We start from the raw sequence: 7,458 nt of genomic DNA, 5'->3' as shown, positions 1-7,458 counted from the left end.
AGTGATTTCTCTTATATAAATAAGAGATATTTTAATTTCTAGTAATATCTTTGCTTTATTGAAATAGTCACATTACACACCAAGATTAACACTGTAACTGTATGGATGGCAGCAATGTCACAATCATCAGTTGTCCTTCTCGGAAGCCACATCACTAGGATATAGAGATTCCACAGAAGAGCCCTGGAGAGTCTGAAGCTGACTTGTCAACTCAACCAAGTCTAATAATTTCTTGCTCTCAGGATTGAAGTCTTCCAGATCTTTCGAGGAAGAGAACAAGAAACTGGCTGAAATCTGTCTGTAAAATTCTGCCTCTATAATTGTGACAATTTCCACATTTGGAAAATTGTCACAGAACATGGAGGATGACATTTTCAGTTTCTGAAGCACATCTGAAAACAATAACCAGTTTCGTGGCCCCGGAGAGAAAGAAACTTGGATGTGGTAACATGTTAATAGGGGGCTATCTGAAAATTCAAATTCAAATACATCACTGCCAGCCTCATCTTCACCTTGATTCTCTGTTCCTGGGGAATTTGCCAAAGTATCATGTCCCATTTTATTATCACACACAGAACTACTGTAGAACTCCCAAGAGCTTTTCAAGTCATCCAAATTCTGTACGTCATTTAAGTAATCTGTCAGAAATCTTTCCATAAGTTTGCTGTGAGTATTTTCATGATGGTTCTACCTGAGTATATAGCCAGAGTGGGGTCAGCACCATAAGAAAGGAGTAGGCAGACAATCTCCAAGTGATCATTCTCAACTGCATCATGGAGAGGTCTGGTTCTATCATGGACTCTGCAGTTGACATCAGCACCATATTCAAGGAGGTGTCGTGCAATGTTGAGCTGGCCTCTTGCACAAGCTTCCTGCAGGGCACAGTAACCTACATTGTCACGATGACTCACATTGCAAATCTTGTTCTTCAGGCAGTACAAGACCACTTCCTCATAGCCACGCCGGGAAGCCTACTGCAGGAGGGTCTCACCAACATTTTTATTGACGAACCATCTTCGGGCGTCTGGTGACATTGCATGCAATTGGGCTCTTTTTTGAGAAGAAGTTAAGCATGGCACCTGCAAGGACTGGGAAGCTGGTAGAAACTGTTGTAAGTGTTTGAAGGACTTCTGTTCCAACTTGGTTGGTAACAAATCAAGGTAGAAAGTAGACTTTAGTTGCCTTCTGAACTTCTGGACAGTCACCTTGCCATCAGTATTATCCACATAACTGCACCCCATCAGTGACAACTCCAGCTTTGATTCCTGAGGTATTAAGTGCTTAGTTTTGCACAGTCTCTTCCTCGATGATTTTTCACTGGTGTCAGTGTATTGCTTCAGCAGGGAGGCAGCTTGGCAATCCTTGTCTTCATCTATGCAGAGCACATTTGTCTTCTGCCTTTCTTTAAGTTTCTGCTGTTTGTCAGGCAGCCTCAAGACTGGCATATAGCTTGACAGAGTCTCCTCTTTGTCTTTTGCAGTAGTGTATGAAAGACTTGGAGACAAGTGTAGAGAGCTGGAGAACATAGGTGAGCCTAGTTCATTGTTGCTGAATTTGAGGGACTCTTTTGACAAGCTTCTGCTTCTATTGCCTTTGGCCTCTGATTTTTTCCTGTCTTGTTTCTCTCTAGTGATGTTACTCTCCTGGGAAGTGACTCAGGCTTTAATGCCTTGGCTAATTTCTAATTTGCTGTCCAGGCTTTCTGTCTGCCACTGACGTCTGCTGCTCCCGTTCTTCATTGTGCAGGTCACACGCATCTTAGGATGGAGCCCTTTAGAGATATGCTTTCACTTCATTTTCAGCACAGTTGTTCTAGTTTCACTTCCATCACCCAAGACTTTGTGTTTTCTATCCCTCCAGGAGGTGGATTTGTGGGGTATGTCCATAGCTGCATGCTCAGTGGCCTGCCTCTCCATGAAGCCCCTCTCCAAAAGAAGATCATTGTCCTCCTGGGCTGCAAAGGTATTGAGTTTGTTCCCAGCATTGCATTCACATCTCTCACTTTCATTTTGACCAACCACAGCCTCCTCCAGGATGACTGGCATTAGCTTTTTGTCCCGATTTCTTTTCAGTTTCTCCCAATCTGCTGGGAAAAATTTTCACACTGTAGTCTTTGGTTGCTGGATGGTCACCTTCTTCTTCTTTCATCTTCAACTTGGAGAAGTACATCACTGCATCCTTCCAATTTCTAGATAAACATACATTGATAGCAGCAATGCTTAAGCAGAAATGTCTTCCTGCTTCTTATACTGCTGCCTCATCATTGTTGTTATGTGCGGTTGAGTCAGATCTACAACCATGTATTCTTAAAACCATCAAGAACATGGCAGACAGGGAAACATTGAGGATAGGAATCTGTAAAAACATGACAACTAGATGCAAAAGTTGTTTCTCTAAAGAGAAAGGAGAAGTGTGTGTCTGTGAATTTGATGATAGTGTTGTACCAATATTGATATCCTGATTTTGATAGCTCCATGCTGTTTATGTAGAACAGAGTCTTGTAAAATACACACTGGAGTGTTTAGAGATTATAGGATACCGTGTCAGCAGCTTGCTTTTATAATGTCCATAACAAAATTAGTGATACTGCATGTGTGGTAATCTATACACATGACTATGAGTACACTCACATACAAACACACACACACACACACAAACACCCAATAATAGCCCAAACAGAAGAATGTTAACATTTAAATAGTTAGTGAAAAGAGAACACATGTATGTTTTTTGTATGTTCTGGAAAAGTTTAATTGAAACAAAAAACTCACTGCCATTGAGTCTGAGTAGAACTGTCCCATAGGATTTCCAAGGCTGTAAAACTTTACAGAAGCAGACTGCCTCATTTATCTCCCACAGAGCAGCTGGTGGGCTCTAACTGCTGACCTTTTGGTTAACAGCCCAGTAATTTAACCACGTGACACCAGAGTTCCCTTAAAAAAAATATCAGGCAATATTGCTTGATTATGTATCATTTTAAGTTTTTATAATAAATATAAAACACAACAAAGGACTAGGACATCACAATGAAGGTTCATGTCAGCTTCTCTTCTCAACAGAGCAAAGACTTTTATAAAATTATACATATCAAGTAGAACATTATTTACTTGTTCAATGACTTCAGTTCTAAGTACCCCAATGCCAATTAGTAACCACAAAATATTCCTGCAGATAACATCTTCTGATTATCTTTTCTACTTTGGCTGCTTATGATAGAAACTCCTCTATCTTGCTTCTGTTGGTTAATTATTATCATTTGACTCTGATAATCTAGAATTTGATTATCACTACTGGAATCAAAGAAGATAATTTATTGGCTATGTTAACAAAAGCTAGAAGAAAGAAGTAAGAAACTGTCTAACCTTCCTAAACAGTTGGATAGCTTTACTTGTATTATACAAAAATATTTATGGGTTCTGAATTTTTATTATCCATAGTCTGATTTTGAATTGTTTTTGCTTGTTTGTTTTCAAGCAGTCTATCATTTAGCACTACTTCTAGGTCCCCAAGCTAATGCATTGGACCAGAGTTTCATAAGATAAGTTAATGCATAGTAATAAATATCATGCTATCTAAAATTAAGCCTTTCTTTACATGTGTAGAAGATGGAGAAAAAATGCCCACATATGTTTCTTAGGGTTTTGCCTATATAAACTGCCTATTCTTTCTTTTATTTGTTTTCCTGTGTAAACCTTCATGATCTAATTTTTATTACCAATATGGAAGAAATGAAGAATAACCATGGAGGGCACTCTCAATTCAATAAAAATTAGTTTTTCTAGTTGTTATCTATTCTTCAGATAACAGACTCTGAGCCAAGAATGTGTGGTCTAACCAGTTGTTAAAGCATGCTATAAAGTTCAGACTTGTGGGGGAGAGAATTAACTAAGACTGGGCTCAGCAGTAAGTAGAATTATAATGTAGTTCCAACTATGATCTCAGCCAGTCACAAGAGAAGCTCCAGAGATTAGATGGCTAGTTAGAGTTGCCCTGCATGGAAGCAAAGGAACAAAGGTTTATAATCTCACATTGACCAGGTGTTGACTTTGAGTTTTGGCTTTTTATCAAAGAAAGAACATGAAGCATGCATGGTGTTGGACAAGTGTTTCTCTTCACCAGACAGCAGTTCTCAGAAAGGAGTTTAGTTGTAAGTTATCAGTCACTGACTTGCTCAGGAACTAGGAAATGAGTGCTTTAATACTAAAAAAGGAGCATCTGGGCAGCCAATTTCATCATTCAATACAGCCTACCTGTTTCGTAACTAGGATCCATTTGTTCCGTAAAATTCATTCTGATTAAACATCTTCCAAGATTCTGCTGTGCCTTTTTTCCTGGCAAGATACATTATAATTTACATCCTACAGCTAGTTTTGAAGTTGCAACTGATAAACATCCACTTTCCCGTTCTAGATTGCCTTTGTCCTTGGTATGCACCTCTGTTGGTCTTTGTAATTTATTTATGAGGTGATCCAGGCATCATTCCTAAGCAATCTGAATAACTGATTATTACATACTGGACTTGTTAATTTACCATCAAAACTGGGGAACCGAGCACCTACCAAGAGATAACAAGTTCCCTGACCCCATTGCGTAACAATGTTGACTTTAACAAAGTCAATTTAATTCAAATTTAATTCAAAAAGCATAGGCTTAGACTACATGTGTAATTTTCAAATATATCAGCTTTGACAATGCAAGAAATAGTAGATTATTACAAAACAGATTTCATTATGCAATATTTTCCCAGAATATAACAAAGATAGATATATATATATATTTTACTTTCCGTAACAAAACCATCAAAAAACCCACTACCTATTAATTATTGTAGCCTTTTGTTTTCTGTAAATCTGTGTGAACAGGTATATAACAGAACTAAATTATTCTGAAAAATCAAGGTCAAATTGGGAGAATACTAAAGATTCGAGATAGAAGACATTTACAATCTGTGTGAGGGACACATGGTGAATGAGAAAACCCTGATGGTGAATGTCAAAGAGGACAATGAAAGGATAAGAAGTGCCTAATGGGGAATTGTTCCCTCTTTTGTTTCTTTTAATTTCTATGTGGTGTGCCATGCAAAACATCATCTGAGCTTCCAACAAAATATTCTATTATCATATGACTTTGATTTCCATTGCTTTGTGAAGATTTATCTCCATAGACAATGTTACAAACAACTTAGTTCTACTTCACATACAAGGTTGCCTTTTAGCTCAATGTGTCAGTTTTGTGATCTATTTGATTTAGGAGTGGATGAAGAACATTGAGAGTCCATGAGACTTTTTCAAGTTACTTTTATTACACTAAAACATTTCCTTTCTTCACTTGCATTCTCTCAGAATAGAATGCAGATTTCTTGAGATCCGTGACATATTATATCACAACATATTAAATTCAGAAGATATAAGAATCTAGTTACCTTAAATATAAGCCAGATATTAAAATGATTCTTTAAAATATTAAGCAGTATCTTTCTTCTTACTAATTCCTTTTTATTTTAGAAACCATAGTCATTTTTCATAATATTCTGTGTCTTAACATATAATGGGTTTATTAATGATATCTATGAATTAAATTATAAATAAAACTTTTAAATATCTCAGTACAATTATTTAACTTGGAAAATATGGATAGATACAACTGATAAAACACACACACAGACAGATTGGATATTCTGTCTTTGATCAAAATGTTTAATAATGATAGACAAGCACAATCCAGTTCTGGTTTCATGGAAAAGTGAGCAGATGTTCATGGAGACAATCAGACATACATTCTATCCCTACCTTCTATTCCTATTATTCTTCCTCTGTTGCTTAAGGAGATTACAGGCCAATTGTTACTCATTAGATTGCCACCCATAAGCTTTCTGGATCCCAGGCATGACACAACAAACTAGAAGGAAGAACAGATATTATGCCAAGTAACTGGGATAGCTCATGAAACCATAAAACTAATCCTTCAAACCACAAAATCAATCCCATGAGGCTTTTAATCTAAATTTTCAGGAGCCATTATGCTGGATGAACCCCTGAAAATATTGCCCATAATATAATCTTTAAACCATAAAGTATAAACCAAAAAAATATTCCCCTGAAATTTTCTTAAAACCAAGCAATATTTTTGCTCAGCTACTAACAAAAGTCTTCCTTGAGTGTTGTGCTTGTTTAGGATATATCAATATGAAATCAAATTGACAACAGCAGCATAAAATTTTAGAAAGGAGACATAGGGGACAGTGAATTTATGTTAATCGGGGAGGAAAAACTCAGAAAAGGAGAATGAGAATGGATGCACAACATGAAGATTATAATCAGCATCACCAAAGTGTATATGTAAAAATTGATGAATATGTTCTGCTATCTATTTTCAACACCAACAACCAAAATAAAATATTAAAAATATTATTAAAAATCACTGTGGATGCACAATTTTTTAAGTATAAAATGATACCGAAACCAAAACATTTAAGAATCCTTCCAAAATAGACAATTGTGTAAAGCATGCTGTTATTAACCAAAATTAGTACCACTGAGGAAGAGGAGGTTTGAGGAAAAGTAGACTAGTTGGGTTTGGGTATATTGTTTGATGAGCCTGAGTTCAGGAGATTACCCAAGCTAATGAAATGGATTTGGATAATTAAAACTAAAGGTGACCTAGATACAGTATGAAGAGCAAGAACTCTATGATATCAAAAACTAAACTTTCCAGAGTTCTGGCAAGATGGTGGAATAGGCTGATAAGCTATACACAACCTCTGTGGCAAACCAATGAGAAACCAATTGAAACTGATACAGAAGACTATGCTGGAACCCTGAGCTTTGAAAGGAAGGATAGTGAAGTGAAATAAATACCATGTAGCAGAAGAACTTGAGTGAAACAGTGAGTAAGGAGACAAATGAAGCAGCAGACTGCCAGATGTCCTGAAGGCACAACCATTTTGAATATTTCCTGGCAGCAGCCTAAGTATTTCCTCTGCTCACCAAGGGCTGTATAGGCAAAGATTACATTAATGCCTGACAACCAGAAAGGAAAACATCGAAGAAGGAGGCAAACAGACCTGTGGACTGCCAGGAGTGATCCTGAGGGTGCAGCTATTTTGAATATTTGCAAGTGATGGGCATGGTCATTTTGAATATATACAAGTGGAATTCTTGTCTGGATAGAGAAGTAAGAATAATTTTGACTTGCAGAGGACTGTACAGGGAACCACACTGGAGGCTGATAACTAGAAAGGTATGATATTCCCCTTGTTACTCTTACAGCCCACATCCTCTTGGTGAACAGAGGTGTGATCCCTATGTCTACTCACCTTCTTAACCAGAAGGAATTCCATGCCAATATATGCCTTAAGAGAGCTCTGCTCCTCACAGTTTGTTTTGTCTGCTTGTTTTAAAATTATTCTTTATCTTCCTTCTTTCTCCCTTTTTTTTTTCTTTTCTCTTTCCTGACCCT

General features: G+C 37.1%; 1 pseudogene; it reads right to left on the bottom strand.

Annotated features, from left to right (window-relative positions):
- Positions 1–126: 126 nt before the first annotated feature.
- LOC103199632 lies at positions 127–4,090 on the bottom strand (annotated as a pseudogene).
- Positions 4,091–7,458: the final 3,368 nt, after the last annotated feature.

The sequence above is a fragment of the Orycteropus afer genome, unplaced genomic scaffold (genome assembly GCF_000298275.1).
Source record: "Orycteropus afer afer isolate SDZICR_OR568_19922 unplaced genomic scaffold, OryAfe1.0 scaffold00115, whole genome shotgun sequence".
Classification (NCBI taxonomy): Eukaryota; Metazoa; Chordata; class Mammalia; order Tubulidentata; family Orycteropodidae; genus Orycteropus; species Orycteropus afer.
Note: the sequence above shows the minus strand (reverse complement) of the source record. Positions and strands in the feature narration are given on the sequence as shown.